The sequence below is a fragment of the Carettochelys insculpta genome, chromosome 7, assembly GCF_033958435.1.
Source record: "Carettochelys insculpta isolate YL-2023 chromosome 7, ASM3395843v1, whole genome shotgun sequence".
Classification (NCBI taxonomy): Eukaryota; Metazoa; Chordata; order Testudines; family Carettochelyidae; genus Carettochelys; species Carettochelys insculpta.
This window is the reverse complement of record NC_134143.1, coordinates 58,878,369-58,898,334: the sequence shown is the minus strand read 5'-3', so window position 1 is coordinate 58,898,334 and position 19,966 is coordinate 58,878,369. Positions and strand designations below refer to the sequence as shown.

Below are 19,966 nucleotides of genomic sequence, written 5' to 3'. Positions count from 1 at the left end.
GGATATGTACAAAGGGGGGGGCACGTCTTCAGCCCTGCACCCTAATGTCCAGCGCCCAGTGTTGGGGGGCATGACCCTTGTCATGGCCAGATCCCTGGTCGAGGCCGGGTGGGGGCCGGGAGAACTGGCAAATACGGCCGGCCGGTGTCCGCAGGCCCATGTTTCCCCTCAGCGGCAGGCCCCAGGGTGGCAGACGGTGGAGGGACAGCAGGCAGAGCGGTGGGCGGCACGGCAGGCAGAGCGGTGGGTGGAGCGGCGGGCGGCGCGGCGGGGGGGGCCAGGTGTTGCGCTATACGCTCAAAGGTGCACATGAAGGCCCCCCAAGCCTCCTGGTGCCAGGCCAGTGCTCGCTCTTGGAGCTCTAGCCGCTGCTCCTCCACCCGCAGGCGCCGCTCCGACACCTCCAGCTGACACCGGAGGGTCGCAAGCAGCTGGGGGTCCGTGGCCATCTGCAGGTGGCTCCTCCGTCGGCCCCGTCCTGCGGCTGGTCGGTGCTCCGCCGAGGGGCTGGCCTGCTGGGATGGCCCCGGTGGGCTCTCCGGGACCACGGACACCTCGCCGGCGCTCTCCGGGCCCTCCGATGGTGCAGCTGCAGAACACAGGGGGGAAGAAGAGTGGAGACAGCCGTTAGTGTGGGCCCTGACCCGTGGCCCTTGTCCCCCAACCCCTCTGCTGCTGGTTCCCCATCCCCGTTCCCTGGAGATGCTGATGATGATGATGGGTGTCCCCCCTCAACAGGGCACCCTAGGTTCCGCTCCCCACATCCCCAGGGATGGGGCATGGCACTGTCCTGCTGGGGGGGCAGGGGCTGATGCACTCTTCTGAGGGACATGCCACTGCTGTCCTTGGGGCCATGGTCATCTGGGCATGTGGAGGGCCCTGGTCATGTCTCTTGTGCCCGCTCCTTAACCCCGGGGGTGTGCACCGGAGGGGTACATACCTGACGGTCCGCTCCCACGGTCGGGGGACACCCACTGGGCGGACGCCCTGATGGAGCTGCGGGATGGGAGGGTGATGCGGAGCCCCCCATCGCTGAAGGACTCCCCCTCCTCCTTCTCTGGCATCCCAGGGGTGGGCTCCTGGGGGGGCCCCTGGTGTGCAGGGCTTGCCTCCGGGGCGGACTCCATCTCCGGGGCCTGCTGGGGCTCGTTGGCCGAGGTGTCAAGAGTGACCGGGGCGGAGGAGGTGTACCAGGGGCCCAGGATGGCCCTGAGCTCTCTGTAAAAGGGGCAAGTGGCGGGGTCAGCCCCAGATCGGCTGGCCGCATCCCGGGCCTGGGCATAACCCTGCCGCAGCTCCTTAACCTTACTCCTGATGTGGTCAGGAGTGCGGGCAGGGTGACCCCAGGCAGCCAGGCCCTCGGCCAGCCAAGCGAATGCATCCTCATTCCGCCTCTTGCTCCCCATTACCTGGAGCACCTCCTCCTAGCCCCAGAGCCCCAGCAGGTCCTGGATCTCGGCCTCTGTCCAGTAGGGACCCCGCTACCTCTTCCCTGGCTGCCTGCCAGCCTGGGAGCCCTGGCTCCCCTTGGGGGGGTGTCCTGGGGGCGCTTGGGGGGCTGGCTGGCTGCCATCGGTGCAGGGTGTTGGGCTGCGGCTGCTGCAGACGTGCAGGTTGAGCACGTGGCAGTGCTGCTGCCTGCATGCGCTCTCAGCTTCCTGCACAGGAACTCAGGGGGTGGGGAACTTTAAGGGGCTGCTGCACGCGGCAACCATAGAGCTCAGGGGCTGGAGAGAGCGTCTCTCAACCCCTCAGCTGATGGTTGCCATGGCGGACCCTGCTATTTCGATGTTGCGGGACGCGAATCGTGTACACATGCCCTACTTCGATGTTCAACATCGAAGTAGGGCGCTATTCCCATCTCCTGTTGGGGATAGCGACTTCCAGGTCTCACCGCCTTACATCAATTTCAACTTCGAAATAGCGCTTGCCACATGTAGACATGGCGGGCGCTATTTCGAAGTTGGCACGGCTACTTCGAAGTAGCCGGCTCGTGTAGACGCGGTTGGTGTGTCCCCTATGAAAGGGTGTGATTGAGGGCAGGTTAGCACAGGAGTCTGCTCCACTGTTTTATCATCAGTGGGAAGTTCCTCATTCTGTGTAGCCATGTGTGTTAGTGCAAAGAGGCTAGACATTATTGCAGTTCTGGCTCTGGTACGATAGTTCAACTGATGTAAATTACTAGTCAAGGTGTACAATAGCAGAGCATAAGACCCCAGCTGTGCGCGCGTGTGTATATATATATCTATATATCTATATATCTATATATATAGATATATATATAAAAGAGACTCCTAAAAACAAAAATATTGGGGCAGCTATTCCTAGTGCTGCTCATTGTATAACTTATTATCACATGGCGTTTGTCTGCCTGAACAAATCTAATCTTTGAAGGTTGGCTGAAAGAACAAGGGAATGATCACAGATACAGTGTGTCTCCTGGAATTTAGCAGTGTATGGGTGTGGTGAGAATCTCGAAACAAGAGTGGGCTTTGAGTCTCAAATCAGCTTACCTTTTGTAGAACTCTCTCCGCTCTGGAGAAGCATAACCAGACTTACGCATTGGCTAGCACCTTCCACAAATTTGCACCTGTCATTCAGAATCTGTGCCTTCCTATTACATAACTGACAAAGTGACAGCAGTAATTAATCTTATTGTGTACCTACCTGATTGGTATCAAGCAGAATTATTCTACAGTAATCGAGTTATCCAGTTGCAGATGTTGGAACTGCTACAGCTGATCAAAGTTTGCAGGCACCCAGTGGTTCTGGGTAATGACGAGGAACAATGCTAACAAGAGAGAAGAGGGTCATTAATATGACACCTGAGTTTTATTTATTTATAACTCTTAAAAATTACCACACTTGTCAGCTGTACAAAAGGTGCTGGGACGTGCTAATGCATTTTCTGTCAAAATTGTCAAGAGAATGAACAGCCAGCTGGCTCCACTGGGATCTGGTCTGTGTTTAAACACACACACACACACACACACACCCTCTCTCTCTCTCTCTCTCTCTCTCTCTTATTATGAGATGTTGGAACTTCAAAAACTGAAAGCTGCTGAACATGAATAATGGGCATAATGTGCAGAGCTATAAAGGTGTGAAAAGCGTCCGCTGTATGGGATGTTGAAATAGAAACAAGATTCAACAAGGACAATTATCATCTTTGTAAAGGCTTTCAGTGATCAGTGTCAGCTGCCATCACAGTAGGAGGAGGAGGAAAAACTGCTACATGAATATTTGATGTTTTATGAAATTAGGCCAAGCTGAAATCTCTGTCAGAGTGTTTTGATGGTGCACATTTGCTGAGGGAGTGTAGGGGGATCCATTTGCAAGTTAGTTTTCACTCCTGCTTCAATAATTTCCTTTTGATGTAAGTAAACTTAGCACTTGTGACAAAAATGCTAGCCTGACATCCCTGGAGACATCTTGTCTCCAGCACGATTCCTCAGCACACAAAGCCCCAGCGGCATGTTTCAAGATGCCTTGGAGGGACTACCCCCGCCTGGTAAGAACCAGGAACTCAAGGGCCTTATTTGCCCATGCATATAACAATATGGTTTTTACTCACAGAAGCTTATGCCCAAATAAATCTAACAAAACAAACCAGCAGTTGTGTAGCACTTTAAAGATTAAAGTACTACATGACTACAGGTTTGTTTTATTAGAATACAGATTAACACAGCTAACTCTCTGTTACTACCCAAATAAATCTGTTAGTCTGGAAGGTACCACAGGACTCTTCATTGTTTCCATTTCATATCAAGTTCATTGTACTAAAGGCACAGTGTCTATGTCTACATAACAAGCCTCTGTTGACATAAGTCACCGTCAAAAGGGATTTCCCAGCAAAACTTCTGTCGACAGACTGTGTCTACATATGAAAGCAAATTGAAAGAGCAATCTGCCCTATTGACAGAGAGAAGCCAGACTGCCAGGCCCTCTATTGACAGAATGGCTGACTGGAAGTTCTGCAAACAGGGCTGCCCTGTGACCTGAAGCCCTATCTGTCGACAAAAGGGCCTCGGAGTATCTGCACAGCTGTTTGGTTGAAAGAACACTGTCGAGAGAGGCATTATACGGGGAGCGGTACAACACTGCCGGTGGATGTGCTGGGTTTTGTTGACAAACTGCTGACAAAGTGCATTTTGCATGTAGATGCTCTGCAGTTTTTCCCAACAAAAGTCCAGTTTTGCCAGGAAAAGCCTCCTGTGTAAACGTAGCCAGTGAGAATGACTACAGGCAGAGATTAAGGCACTCACCTGGAGGTAGGAGATATGGATTAAATCTTCTCTCTGCCTAAATTAGACGAAGGATTTAGGATCCATGTTTTCTACCTCCCAAACTAGTTCTTTAATCACCTGGCTAAACTGTTTCTCCCCACAAATTTACCCTGCTCCAACCCCATCCCATATTTCGCTCTCCAGTCTCATATATGAAAAGGATTTTCTAAATAGATGGTATATTTGTATTAAAAACTTGGACGGGGCAGAGGGGAGGGCAGTAAGATGGTGATTTAAGTTGCAAGATTGATCAAATTTACCAAATGGGAAAAAAATTCAATGAGAGATGGTTGGGATTTTTTTCTTCTTGTGAAAAGTTATCAAAAACAATCCACTTTCTCCTCATTTGTTGAGCACTTTCCTTGACAATTCTGGGGGCCTTTCCTTGAAAAAAGAATCAAAGATTGACTGGCTTTCATTAAAAATAGTGTTTTTATTTCTAAAAAGCAAAATGATAATTATTGCATGGAAAAGCCAAAAATTAACAAAAAATGTCACAGCTAACTTCCACAGAATCTTTTTCAATGATTGTTTTAAAATCAGGTTGACTCTTGAAATAAAATCCATTAATAAAGACACTAGAACCAGCAGCTAGCTATTGGGCAGGCCTCTCTCATGCTAATCTATCTCCACTGACTTCAGAGGGGCTATTTCTGATATACAGCAGTGTAAGAGCAGAGTGTCAGGTGAGTATGGGGAAGAAGATTTGTTTGGAACAGTTTACTTTCACAACAGCCAGGCTAAGAGTGTGCATATGTCGGTGATCGCAAAGAGAAGTAACGCAATGCTTCTCAACTCTGTAATAATGGTTTCACTACAATGCGTCTCCATTGGTACCTGAAGTAACAAATCAAGCCCTGAAGTCTTATGTATTCTACAAAACAGGAGTTCTACGGTGTGTGTGTCAAAGCTTCTCGTATGCTTGCATGGAAGGTTATGTCTACGCTTATGGTGAAGTGCAGAATACATGCACACCATCTGTAGCTACTTGACATAATGAAAGGCTCTGGTAGAAAGAAGTCAGTGGGGGAAAGGTGTCAGTAACTTCCTGTTCCCAGAGTTCTCTTCTATTACCTTCCACCTATCAAAGCCTTTGTCCACAGCCAGAGCTTTCACTGAAGCAGGGAAAAGCTCCAACAGGGGGACATTCAAATGGCAGGACAGATCTAGGAGGCACAGCTTGGGTATGTAGAGAGTCCATGTAGGCTGGAAACCTGGAGGTTCTGGCATGAGGAGCACTCTCCTTTCCTCTCCTAAGTCTGTGCCTTAAGTGTACATTGCAATTCATATCCATGCTAGCTGGGAGTGCAAAGCCTGTACTCTAAACATCACCGCAAGCGTAGACATACCCAGAGAGCAAATGAGCTTACAGAGCTGTTAGGTGTATTATTAAATAAAACAGGGAACCCCAGGACTGCCTCAAGACTTTAACATGGTACACTTGTACATGGTGATGGCTTAATAATTTTATACTTCAGACATCTCAAGAACCTCGTTAGTTGGATGCATTGTGGTCCTAAGGCTTTGTCTACACTACAGAGTTTGATCAACAAAAGTCAGGTTTCATCAACAAAACAGTGCAGGTGTATGAAAACCAGTGCTCCTCCCACAAATTAAACTTTCTTACTATGCTGACATAGAGTCACCTTGACAAGCAGCGTAGAGCTTTTTGTGACACAGGTAGGGTAACAGCCTTAGTGTAGCCCCTACACTGGCTTATGGCACTGTAAGTGGCAGCCAGGAAGTATATCACAATGCCCATGGTTGTAAGCGGTTTCTATTTCACTGCCCTACAGCCAGACCCATCCCTCTTATAAAGGAATTTTTGAAATTCCACTTCGTGTTTGCTCAGCATGGAGAGGTCACATGGCATCTTCCCTGCTGACTACACTGGCTCCTGCATGTAGTACACCGGAGTTGCTAACAGGTCCTCGGGAGCGGAGGCTGGGCAGTCACAGCCCTAACTCGGCCATAGGAGCTTTGACATGGACAAGCAGATTGCTCATGGCATGGATGAAAAGGAGCCTGGGAGGGACATCTAGGAGTGCCGTAAAAAGATTGGAGAACTGAGGCAGGTGTACCACAAAGCCAGGGAGGCCAACTGTCACACTGGTACAACACTGAAAACAGGCCGCTTTACAAGGCGCTGCAGGCCATCACCGGGGTGACAGCACCTCCGCTGCCAGGAGCCCGATGCATACTTCAGGGGGATCTGAAACCGGGGCCAGTGGAGTCTGTCCCAAGGATGAAGGGGTAGATGAGCAAACTGAGTGGGTGGAGGATGTGAGAGAAACAACAGGCTCATCTAGTGGTGTAGCAAGACGAGACCTGTTTTTGACCCCAAAGGGTCTAGCTAGCTCTAGCAGTCTGCTATCACGTGCCTAACACAGGAAAGCAGAGAGCTAGTAAATACACCTTTTTTTTTGGATAGTGCATGGTTACGTGAGGTAGAGGTCTCCCTTATTTTGTTACACGGTGCACAGGGGAGAAGGGACTGAAATGAACTTTAGGTACCGTTTGCATCTGCTTCACATTCTCTTGTAAGTTATACAGTGGAGGCCCTTCAGAGACATTCGTTAATGCTCACCGAGATCTCCATGGAATTCTCCACAGAGATTTCTAGGACACTTTAATGCAGAATCTCTCCAATCCTCTGCCGAAGGCTCCTTGACAGAGCTGCTCTGTTTCTTGCCTTATTGTAGGAAACTTTGCTGTGCCAATCAGCAAGTCCTTCTGGAGGAACCGAAGCAGCACAGGTGAGAAGCGTATGGACTCAGTCTAAAGCAACACGAATGTAGGAGATGCACCACTGCATATCTGGCTGCCCTCTGTCACGTTATTTCAGCTTCCCACCTGTGGAAAACAGTACAAGTATTCAGAAAAGTGTCCCCAGGCACCTTCACTGGATCCTCTTCTGAAAACAGCCAGACCCTTTCTCCTGCCATGTACTTCCCTCACCCCAGGCTAACATCACCCTCAGTTGTTCTTTGGCTGTGTCGCATGCTTGCCAAGGGAAAGCGAGAAACAGATGTATGTAACTTTTATGGTTCGAGACTCCGAGTGCACACACAGTATTGACTCGCCATATTGTTTCTTTTGCTTCTGCAGATATGTCGTGTATGGCCAGCTCCTCCACGCTGGCAGAATGCTTCCATCAGATAAAAAAAGCAAACAAGGAGGAATAAAGTGGAAATGTTTCACCAGTTCCTGCAATCATCCCATCAGACTGACAGTGTGCAGAGAGAAAGAGAATAAATAAGGAACTATAAATGGGTAGCCAGGAGAGGAGACAGGGCCACATTCCGCTCAGTTTCCCAGCCTCTCACAATGCCCATTGCAATCTGTCCCTTTAGAAATTTTCCTTAATGACAGCTGGACTTACGTGTGGCTATGAGATCCTCACTTCAGATAGTGCTGCTCACTGTCATGTCCCTTCTATGTGTATTACTATTTAATATAAAATAGTCTTTCAAAGACAGTAATTCCTTATTTGTGACCCACACAGGGTGATTGCAAAAGAAATTTACACATAGTGGCAATCAGCACATTCACAGATTACCATTAAAGCTCAGGCAGGAATCAGTATGGGGTCATTAAAGATGGCAAGTAAACAATGCCTGTCTCAATTTATTACAGAAAGACACATTACAAGAGATCATTATTAAAACGCTGCTTCAAAGCCTCCATGATGCAAATAGTTCCTGTTGAGACCTTCTAATGATCCTGGTGTCTGGCTGCTGAAAAATCTGTTGCCAGGTTATCTACCATTCTCCACCCCCTGGGGGAACTCACCCCCACAAATTCACAGAACACAGCAGGTTGCTATGGCCATGGACGTATTTTCCTCACTTGGTCTAACCTTCCAAAAAAGCAACACCAGCCACCCTTCAGTCTACCAAACACACATTCTATGGTCGTTCTGCACCTGCTTAACCTTTAGTTGAAGAACCTTTTGCTGCTGTCAGGGTTTCTGGTGTATGGTTTTATGAGCCACAGGAATAAGGGGTAGGCTGGGTGTCCCAAGATAACTAGGCATTTTCACATCCTCTACTAGAATCTTCTGGTCTGGAAGGAAAGTGCCTTCATGCAGCTTTTTATACAGGTCAGTGTTCCTGAAGATACAAGCATCATGCACCTTCCCTGATAACCCCATGTTGATACCAGTGAAATGACCCAGGTGATATACCAGTGCCTTCAATAGCATAGATAAGTACCCCTTTCTGTTGATGTACTCTACCACAAGTTGGTTTGGGGCCAAAACTGGGATATGCATGCCATCTATAATCCGTACTGCAGTTAGTGAATCTCATTGCCACAAAGCCAAACATAATTTCCTGCACACTGCTGAGAGTCACAATTCTTTGTAGCAGGAGGTAATTAATTGTCCTGCTCACTTCCATCACTGGAACCCCATGGTGGATTTCCCAACTCTAAACCAGTTCATGACTTATCGTTAACAGTCTGGACTTACCAGCTTCCACAAAGTGATCTCCACTCACTTTTCCTCTGTTAGGGCAGCTCTCCAGTCAGCATCTCTGCACCTGAGGGCAGGGACAAGCTTCACACACAGTTCAAGGAAAGTGGCTTTGTGCATGCAAGAGTTCCGCAGCCCTTGTTTTGTCATCTCATACCTGCACCACAGTTACTATTCCACACATGATGCTTGTTCCACGAACCTAGTAGTGGAAGTCCACCACTTGCAGCTTCATGGATGCCAACATCAATCTTGAATTGTTTCCTTTCCATGGCACACTGCAGGGCAGGCAGCACAAATTCCTGTTCAGACTTGCAGCTTCTAAAATCTTTCAGGATCAACACAAGGCTGGCAAACAGTGCAGGATCCGTGCTTTCAGGCAGAGATGGCAGCTGCAAAGTTCACAGGGGCAGTTGAAAAATGGCATAAATGCCATCAGAAACTCTTGGAATTATGGGACAGAGAAAACCGCATGGGTGAGGAGATGGGGGCAAAAATCCCACACCCATAATGTCCTGTGACCCATTCCCAAAACTCCTAGCAGGAAGAGGTGGCAATTTGCAAAATGGGATAATTACCCACAGTGCAGTACTCTTTCTGATGGTGCTAAAGCTCCAATTGCAGATGCCCTCCGCTGACACAAAGAGGATTGTGTGAACATACACAAGTGATGTAATTACAGCAGTTGATGATAGTCAGAGTAACTTTAGTCAACTTAACTCTGCAGTGTAGACCTGGTCTCATTAAATAAAATGCTACGTACATGGTTTATGCTGCTTATGTGACTTCCAGGTTCACAAAAGGTGAAATACTCTTTTAAAGTAAAATAACCCTACAGAGGGGCATGGAACACAGGATTACCACATGCAAAAACAATTTAAATCTGAGAAATGGCCAAGGGAAAATGAAACAGAAATCCAACATCCCTCTCACCCCTACCCAACTGGGCCAATCATTCTAATAATGTTTAAGGGGAGTGGAATGCACAAATTCTTGTAGGTGCAGAGAAAATTATTCCTGGGAATTGTAACTCCACAATGAGTTCTTTCACAGCCAAAACTAGTTGAGGAGTGAAAGCCCTGAACCACCTCTTATCTTTTGACTAACCATGAAGCTAGTCATGCAAAACTTCTATAGAGACCATGCTTAATCTTTTCTAATGCAATTTCTTTTTTTCTTTTATGGCTTTTATTCTTCCACCCCGGTGCTATATTTAACTCAGCCGTCTTGTTCATTCTTCCTCTTCACTCTCATTTGGCTAAAAGAAGGAATCGCAGTCATGAATAAAATACCAGGAGGAAAGTCACATCATTCAACCTGCTTTTTGGCATACTATAGCATCGCTCAAAGGGCCAGGTTTCTTAATTGTTCTCCAATACAGGCGGATTTTCACTCCGTTTGCTATTTAGAAGTTAAATGCAAAATACTCAACAAAATAAAATACTCAGTGCCAGGGAAAGATCATCAAACGCTCAGAGGTGTTAACTTGTAAGCAATAGTCTTGCTCTCACAATGTTAAGCCAGAGTTTGTCTGTGCAATAATTTGGAACATGGCAAGAGAGGATGTTAATCTATAGGGCACCAGTGTGCTGTCTATTTACTCACTGTGTGGACATTGCTAAAGCTCAGCAAAAGACCTCGAGCAATGTCCACCACGGCTGCCGATGGGAGGGTACAAAAGAGGCAGCTGCTCCTCCCCCAAGACCCAGTGATTTAAAAGGGCACGGGGCTCCCAGCTGACGCTGCTACAATGGCAGCAGCAGAGGTCAGAGCCCTGGGCCCTTTAAATCACCTCCTGAGCAATGCTCCCTCTAATCTTTCCCATCCACATGAGGAGTTCTTCCATCTGTTTGTGGAACAAATGTTTTATGTGCACAGAGGTATGTGTAACACCAACTGACCCAGGCTGCCAGCCCCAGGGATAGAACCTGTAAGCATAGGGTCTAGAGCCCTGCATGTGCATGAAAGTGCGTTATCAGTAGAAACTAAACCTAGCTGTGGGCTCTGCTAATCAGCTGGGTGGCATTTCTCTCTCTCCTGCGTGGCTGCACAGGGAACACCGCTCCAGAGCCCCAGGCAGTGGCTGCTGGGCAGAGCTGAAGGGCTGGCTGGGGAAGGCTAGCCCTCCAGCCCTGCTTCTTCCTGCCAGAGGCCCAAGCCCTTGCAGGGGCCCAGAACCAGCTCACATGACCTTGTTCAGGGCCAATTCTGTGGTCCACACAGCCCTGGTGTCCACACACTTAGTGGGCAGCAAGCTGGTGTACTTGAGAGTAACACTCTGGCTTGCCACATGTTCACCTGCTATGTAGACAAGTCTTTAACAGCACATCCGCAGGCTGCTCTTTTAAACTGGAACTTCAGTTTCATGCACAAAATTCCCACCTTATTGTACATATAAAGAGGGAAACCACCCCTGTGAACAGAAATGCCCCTACACGAGAGTTATCTAATTGAAACTGGGAATAACTGGCACAGGAGGTGGGGGAAGTAATAGGTGCGTATATAAGAAAAAGCTACAAATATCAGGACTGTCCTTACAAACCCAAAACGTCTAGTCAGCCAGCCTCCTACACCAAGGATTGAAAGGGTGGCTAGCATAAACGCTAGCTAAGCTGATTTTAAACCCATTGGGGATGCCAAAGCTGCCTCAGCATGGCCTTCAGTATATTACAATGTCTCTACCAGATGTGCCTTTGGCCCTCTTCAGCAGACACTGTCACAGAATTAAAATTTTATTAAAGAGTAGAGCTTGTGTTATGGATGAAAGAATCACAATTTTCAAACCTGGGTGCCCAACGTTAGGCTCCAAACTCCATGGTTTGATATCTAGATAAAAACGGCCTTACTTTCCAATGATGCTGAAGTCTCTCAGGCTATGTCTACACAGCCAACTTATCTCAAAGTAACAGCAGTTATTTTGAAATAACTTTGGCCTTGTCTACATGATGCACATGCTATTTCGAAATAAATTCAACATAACAGGTGTGTTATTTAATTTGCAGTAAGCCTCATTCCCTGAGAATAATGCGTATTTTGAAATCGGACATAATGGGCTCCAATGGCACTATTTTGAACTGGGCCTTTATCAAAAACTGAGTCTGATTAAAAGTTTCATGGAAAACTGAAAATTTCAAAAATTTCAGCCAGCTTGATTTAATACTTTCCCTCTCTTTTTGAGCAAGGCCTGTTCAGTTGTCTATACCTGTGCCAGATTTTTCCATGAAATCCCACCTAATTTCACCCCAACTTCCAAACCTCACACAGCTACAAGACCTGGGCATAGCATGAGGCACCAATATTCCATGCCAAATGTTGACAAGCGGAACGGTCTTCATGCTGAATAAGAATTGAATTCTTTTTGGTCTGAGGGCCTAGTTTGGCGTTGAACACAAGATACCAGATTATCAAAGCTTGTATTTGTGAGGAGTGAATTCCACATTACATTTTATACCTTGCCACTGCTCTGACAAATTGAGAAGATCAGCAATAGAAATATTGGCCATATAACTAGCTGGGGACCCAGGAGAAACCTTGGTCCTAAATCTGCAGATTCCGGTACTCAGCTAGTATTTGTGACCACGTGCAGCTGCTCGATATTACCAAATCCCCTTCCAAACACCACTACCGTTATTATTCCCCTCCACACATCTGAACGTTGGAGAGGACCACGTAGTGAGCCAGCAGCCAAGCAACAACTAGTGGTCAGAGGGATCTCTGAGCCTAGTAACAGCAGCCTGCTCAAGTGGGGAAGGAGCTGTCATGCTGCACCAGCCTGCAGGATGGTTGGAGCACAGCCAGTGCCCCTGTTGTTCTGGAAGGCTGCACACAAAGCTCCTCTTTTTTTGTTGTAGGCCCTTTCTGTTATACCAAGCCTGCTCTCAGTGGGCATTTCCTTTGCCATTCATGGACTCTGCTTTCATTTCCAAAGTTCGGTTTTCAGGCTGTAATCTCAGCCTCAGTCCAATTTAAATATCTGTTGTTTCAGTGGTGGACTTCTGGACTATCTCCCTCTTGCTTGATGCCAAAAACATAAATGGAGAGATTTCCATCCACTGTTAGAAGCCATCTGGTTATGCTGCTCTGAAAAGTGAGACAGATAAGGAGCTGTATGATACCCATGTAAGGCAATTTGCTAGCTTGTTTATCATACCTGACTCTGGGGTGCACAGCTTTATTTTGATTTGATAAAAAGAAAAGGACTACAGCTGCAGTTCACTGCTGCTTCACCAGGCTGACAGATGGGCATCACTGTGAGAAAGCCACATGGAGTTTTTTGTTAAACTCAGCTCATTAGGTTTTATCTGCAATATGCTGCTGCATTGGCAGAAAACATTTAGTGAGCAGACACATTCGCCAAAGTTTGTCCACAGCACTAGGAAAGAGATTCTGCTGCAGAAGACTATGCACATGGGTGCGGTGTGATTACTTTTTAATGCCCAGACATTTGTTCCTCAAATTTTTGAGGCTGTCTCTGTAAGTTGTATGGCAATGTTAGCCCTGACTAGCATATTACTAGAGTTGCTATTCAAGGTTTACAATTGTTCACACATTTTAAAACTTTGCACAAATTGCTTAACCTGCATAGGCTCTGGTTTGTCAACAAAGCCTAGGAAGCTTTCCCACTTCCCCAGCCCATCCCCCAAGGCTCCCAGATCCCCAAAATTCCTCAAAAATGTTGAATCAATTTCAAGGCTGAGCCTCAGGTCTTAAGTTTATGTATCACATTATTACTGGGCTTTTGGAATAATCAAGTTTCTTTCCCTTGTTTGGTTTGCTGATCTCATTCCAACACATCAGTTTAATTTCTTTATATTAAGATCAAATTTTGGCATTATTGGAAAGAGTATGCACATTTTGGGGAAATTTCATGTTAGATAATATCACAAAGTATCTTCAAGCCACAAAACAAAGAACATCTGGTAGCCTCTATTTCATGAAAAAATGCATACTGTATTTAATGGCCTAATCTCAGAGAGAAACCCAGCATCTCTATGCCTGCTGATGTGGGAAATAAGGTACAGAGAAGCAGGTCCTAAGTGGATTACTCTATAAAGGAATCTATGCTCTGATAAACAGATCTCATCTACACAGACACATGCATTGCTTTATTTAAACCAGTTTAGTTAATCAATACTATACCTTGTGTGGATGGTCTCTTATTTTCCCTTTTAGCGCCTAATCAGTTTAAGATTAAGCAAAATATAGCTGTTTTAAATGAAATAAGAGTGTCCTCCCAGCCTTTTACACTGGTTTAAAATCAAACCTTGACTTAAACCAGTCCAACTGTGCATGTAAATACAGCTTTACTAGCTGAAAGATGAGACATACTGCAGCAGTACATCGGCTCACACAGTATTGCTCCAGTAGCAGAAAATATGACCACATTTGGAAATACTTTTTATATTTAAACAGGCATTTTATGCCTTTATTTTTAGTTATTTCTCTATTATCAGAATGCTTCCTGTTGCAATCTCTGGCTGTAAAACTTCATCATGCTGTAAGATCTTAGCCTAGGAGTGATGGATACACATTTGGCTTTCATTCACAAATTTCCATCTCCCCTCCCCCTGGAACTTCCCTATTTCTAAGGCCTGACCCATGTCTGGGCAGGCCTAATGATAGCTCACTTTACACACAGCTTTCATGCTCACTACTCTCCATTTTAAAGCAATTTTAGGAGTGTATCTGAAGGCACTTCTGACTAGGATATCAACAGCTCTGTCCCTTATAGAAACTTCTGTGATCATTATTTGTATGCATTACTTGGATTGTGGATCTCCTTTTCTGTTCCGTGCTTGCACAGTGCTTGGCACAATGAGATCTAAGCCCATAAGTGAGGCTCTTCAGCAGTGCCACAATACAGATAAATAGTAATAATAATAACTTGGACCAGTTACCAGCTGTCTTTGGGCCTTTTCTGGCTTTTAGTGAAGCGCTGACGAGTTTTGCCAAGCATAAAATTGGATCCTTTGAAAGCAAAAGGGGATTTCATGTGAAGAACAGAATAGAGTTCAAGTTTGCTTTATGTTTTTGTCCTTTCGGTTGCCAGGAAGATTTGAAACTAACACAACAGAGACTATAAAATCAGAAATGCATTTACTCCTGGTCTCCCAGTCATACATAAACTCTGACAGTTGACATTACCCACCCCCAAACATGAGTCATTTTTCTTTAATTTTAAACTTCGGTCTCTACCAGAAACATACAATGATATCTGGTCACACAAGAAAGAGCTAAATTCTAAGGTAATTGAACTACATAGGGTTATTGTCTGTCGACATTCCAATATCTGTTGAAGCATTTATATGAATATTGCCTTTAAAGGACAGAAGGGGGGTGGGGATCCTTTTCTTGGTGATCATCATATTCATAGAAACAAAGGAAAAAAAGGAAGAAAATTCCACCAATACCCTGAGGGTCTAGAGGGAAAGATGGCAGGCTCAGTCAAGAAAAACACCCCAGAGAAAGGAAGTAAGTAAAAACTATGGAATTAGCCCTCAGCTCTACTGAACAGAAAAATCTTTAGGGATGTGATTTTTAATTGATGTTCATGAAAGTGTGCAAAATTCATGTATTTATTCCACATTGCCCTTCAGTCTTAGCAGGAAAGCATTTAGATCTGAGAGGAGATAGAGGAGGATGAAGAATAGGAGGAAAGGTAAAAGAGATATAAAAGGGAGGAAGAATACGAGAATATAGAATGAATGCCTCAGATGTTCCCTGTTTACAGCTCAGGGGACTAAGTCTACTTGCATATACAACAATATGGCTACTTCTACACTAGCCCAAAACTTCGAAATGGCCATGCAAATGGCCATTTCGAAGTTTACTAATGAAGCGTCGAAATACATATTCAGTGCCTCATTAGCATGCCAGCAGCCATGGCACTTCGAAATTGCTGCGGCTCACTGCCGCGCGGCTCGTCCCGATGGGGCTTCTTTTCAAAAGGACCCCGGCAACTTCCAAATTCCCTTATTCCTGTCTGCTGTTAGGAATAAGGGGATTTTGAAGTTGCCAGGGTCCTTTTGAAAAGGAGCCCCATGTGGATGAGCTGTGCGGCGGAGAGCCACAGCAATTTCGAAATGCCGCGGCTGCTGGCAGGCTAATGAGGCGCTGAATATGTATTTTGGCGCTTCATTAGTAAACTTCGAAATGGCCATTTGCATGGCCATTTCGAAGTTTTGGGCTAGTATAGACATGGCCTATAAATAAGAGACTACATTGAATTTATGTTGGTGCGCAAATAGAATGTCTCTAGACTGTCTCTTCCTGCAGTGGGGTCATAGAGGTAACACAGAGGTCAGCCACAATTGCACAAATAATCCTTACTCATAGGAAGAATTACCTAGATCCACAAATAGCCCCTTAGATGTAAGTGGAACCAGGCCTGGCCAAAGAGTTTGTGGGACCCAAGGTGGCACGCTGACAGTGGGGACAGCTGGTGGGTAGGGCCCAAGGGTGGCAACCAGACAGCATGGCCTGGCTGGTGGATGCGATAGTTAATTGGAGCATGGGGCCCTGAAGGTGCTGGATCCAAGGTAAGCCCCTTGCTTACCTTGCCCTAAGTCTGGGCCTAAGGGGAACTGTTCACAGAGTAAGATCTCTTTGGATGCGAGGAAACATGGCAGAAGCATGCCTTCACTTTTTGAAGAAACTATTTTTTATTTGAATTTCATATTTCCTAAAAATGTTGAACATGACAAATCTATATAAAATATATTCCTACATCTGTGCTTCTCACTAGGTAGTAGACAAAGGCTAGGGAAAGTAGGGAACTCTCTTTCTAGGGGGAAATTTCATTTTTTCCATAAAAAAATTAAAAATTCAAATATCGCGGTTTACAAATATTGCCATAATGCCTCACAAAACTGTATTTGGGATTCCTCCAACTCCTCTTCTCTTCTGCAGGGTGGTTTCCAGGGTTATACCACATGTCCCACAATTCACAGCGAGGGGAGACAGTTTTATCATGGTTGCCTTGGATGTGGTCCATCATTGGAAATGTAGTCCAGTTAGGGAGCCCAGCCTCCAGAGGAGAAATGGGACAAAACAAAACTGAACTACAGCTCCCATGAAGCACTACTGGGGCATTTCTGAATTTTCCAGTTTTCTAGAATTTCGTTTTGTGACTTAAAAAAAAAAAAAGAAGCATCACCCTGAAAATTTCCATGGAAAACAGGTAATTGTCCATGCAAAAAATTACTTAGTCAAAAGCCCAGTTTTGATGGAAAGTTCTTCGCCAGACGTCTGCCCTGCCCATGCTTGTGAGCCTAGCTACTGGAGTGTACTTTAGGGAAGTTCAAGCTCAAAAAGTTCAAGGTCATTCCTTTTTTGTACCTAAATGTTATAGCCTACCCCATTAAAAAAGAGAGAATTCCTGATGGTCTAACACAGTTGCCATGTAAAAATTAAGCCACTGCACATTGGTGCCATTAAGCCACTGAGTAGTCTTAGCTAGTCAATGTAAAGAATACATATGTAGACTGCACATCTGAAATTGAATGGACGGGTCTACACCGAGCTGCTCTCCTGGCAGCTCCATGCTAATGAGCAGCCTGGTAATTGCATACGACTTCTCATTAGCATGGTCCCGCAGCAAATTAGCATAGCCATGCAAGACCTCGCACTCAACAGACGGGGGTGCCGGCAGTAAAGAGGCTGTGTGGACATGCCCCTCTCAGCAAAAAGCCCCTCTGTCACCAGCCCTTTATGCCCAACTAACCTATTACTGATTTTATCCCTTCACCCTCCTACTTCCTTGGCCCTTCTCACGTGAACAGAGAAAAACAATACCCAAAGTCCAGAGATTAAAGCAATTCAATGTGTACAGTGGTGAGCTTCCAGCAAATGTTAATCCAATTTCCTTTCCTTTTTTCCCTTGTTCACCCTTACTTCCTGTTGCCCTTAACGTATATAGTAATCTTTTCAGGTACACTTTAACCTATCCGCCTACTAAAATTTAACTATCCAAGCCTATCATATTGTAACATAATGAGCTAACTAATTATATCCCATCACCTTAATTGATTAACACCCAGCAAAATAATTATACAGCAGACAGAAAGAATCAGACAGAGGCCTTATTGATAAATGAGAGAGAGGTAGATAGCATAGTAACAAAACAATAAAGAGTTCACAACCTCAGCTCTTGATAAGTGGCCCTTGCCTGACAGAAAGCTACCAAACTAAGTTTTCTTTAAATCTTGTGGGCTCTTCCATTTAGCTGGAGGTGATAGATTGGACCACATTTCTAACAGCCCAGGATTGCTGTTTCAATGTGACTGGTTTGAGATGTGTCAGGATGTGACTCTATGTTTCCCAGTTTACGGCTGCCCCTGCTGCTGAGCCAAAACCCTTAGCTTAAAAACAAGTTTACTACATACAGATAGACTGTGATTTTGATTCTTTGTTTTCACACCCCTGTAATTAGCAAAATGGTAAGAATACACCTAGGCTACGGTTACACTACAGAGCTCTGTTGACAAAAGTCACTCTTGGAAGAAATTTCCTGACAAAACTTCTGTCAACAGAGTGTGGCCACACACAAAAGTGAATTGGAAGAGAGCTCTGTTCTGTTGACAGAGAGGCCGGACTGCCCAGTAGTTCTCCAACTGCCCATTGCTCTGGATGCCGTCTGTCGAAAGAATGCCCTCAGAGTGTCTACACAGCTTCTTTGTCAACAGAAGCTGTCAACAAAAGGCTTTCTTCCTCATCTGGGAGAGGCAGAAGGTTGCCGGTGGAAGTGCCAGCTTTTGTTGACATACTGTCGACAAAATGCATTTTGTGTGTGTGGATGTTACACCAGTTTTGTTTACAGCAAAACTCGCTAATGTAGCCCTTGATTCTTAAGGTATAGGCCTTTACAGGCAGGCCTGAAGATCTATACCCTAGCAATACCTTCTCTCATTCACAGGCGCCTAACTCTCCCCACCCCCACCCCGTGAATGACAAGGTTTTGCCATGGTAAGTGCATGTGTGGATGGTGCTTTGTCAACAGGAGAAAGAAACCTACTTGTTGTGGGGGCGGGGGAGTATTTTGTTGGCAAAAGTGCTGACAAAAAGCATTCACAGGCACGGACTTTTAGCCTCAAGGTTTTGTCGACACAGACTTGTCGCTAAAAGCAAGGTATTAAATAGCCCTAACACCCATTGACCTAGTGACACGCAGTCTTCGGCAAGAAGCCGTCAGTACTTCATCTGACTCAGCCCCTTCATTCACTATTGTATCATGTTTATAGGGCTCTTCTTCAAATTATGAAAGAAGAAGTAGGTCAGCAATAATCTCTGCCAGCTCCCTTCCATAGCACCATTTTATTGCTGATGTGGATTAGCAAGTAGTAACATCTCTGCGGTTTTCACACATAAAGGTGATGTATATTATCTTTCCCATGATTAATTCTTCTGTGAGCAGAAAGGGCGGCTGAGCTGCCTATATCCACGTCTGATTTTAATATGGAAATTTCCACTTGGTTATTAACATCCCCCTGCCCTAATCACAAAGTCATTAGATTTTTCCCTTGCTATTTAGAAACTAAATCTACTGCCTCACTAACACTGAAAACCACAGAGGAAAACAAAGCATTTTCTCACCTCTCTGAATGAAGCAAATCCTTTATATTTTATCAGAGGCCGATGAGTACAGCTAGTAATACTAGCTCTTAAAGAATATAAATGATATTGGGACACATTTAATACCAGGTGTCATTTCACTGATTTCACAGTGTGGTTACACCATGAATGAATTTAGCCCATTTTATTTCCCTGATTTTGTTTCTCTTTCTTCTGTGCCTATATTACCCTCAGAAGTCTACTTACTTACTCCGCTTTGAAAGCAGTGACACTGTTGAGGTCCAAGCTGATCAACAGCAAATAATTTCCACTGCTGCACGGAGCCATCAAATGGCTCCTATTGTACCTTTCATTGACTTGTTAGGTCAATGAGAATTTCATAGGCCAGCTTTTCTTATCTCAAGAGCAACACTGCACATATGGAATGGAGGCATTTATAGCCAGTTCCAGGAACAGAGTGCTAATTTGATCTATCTTCCCAGGCAATTGTGCCAGACTCATCACCATGGTATCTCTGGTGGAAGGACTCAAGCCAGAACTCTGGATAAGGAAACAATTCGGTAGCACTCGTCCACCTATGAGAAGCCCAGAAATGCAAGAGAGCCCTGATGTCACTACGGGTGTCTAATGTTTTGAT

General features: G+C 45.4%; 1 long non-coding RNA gene across 1 annotated transcript; it reads right to left on the bottom strand.

The window, feature by feature from the left end:
• Positions 1-2,682: 2,682 nt before the first annotated feature.
• On the bottom strand, positions 2,683-9,199 carry LOC142015872 (uncharacterized). The gene is made up of 4 exons (XR_012646238.1): positions 8,918-9,199; positions 8,758-8,827; positions 6,874-7,139; positions 2,683-2,791 (listed from the first exon to the last, which is right to left on the bottom strand). It is a non-coding gene; the product is annotated as an uncharacterized LOC142015872 (long non-coding RNA).
• Between the last annotated feature and the right edge of the window lie 10,767 nt (positions 9,200-19,966).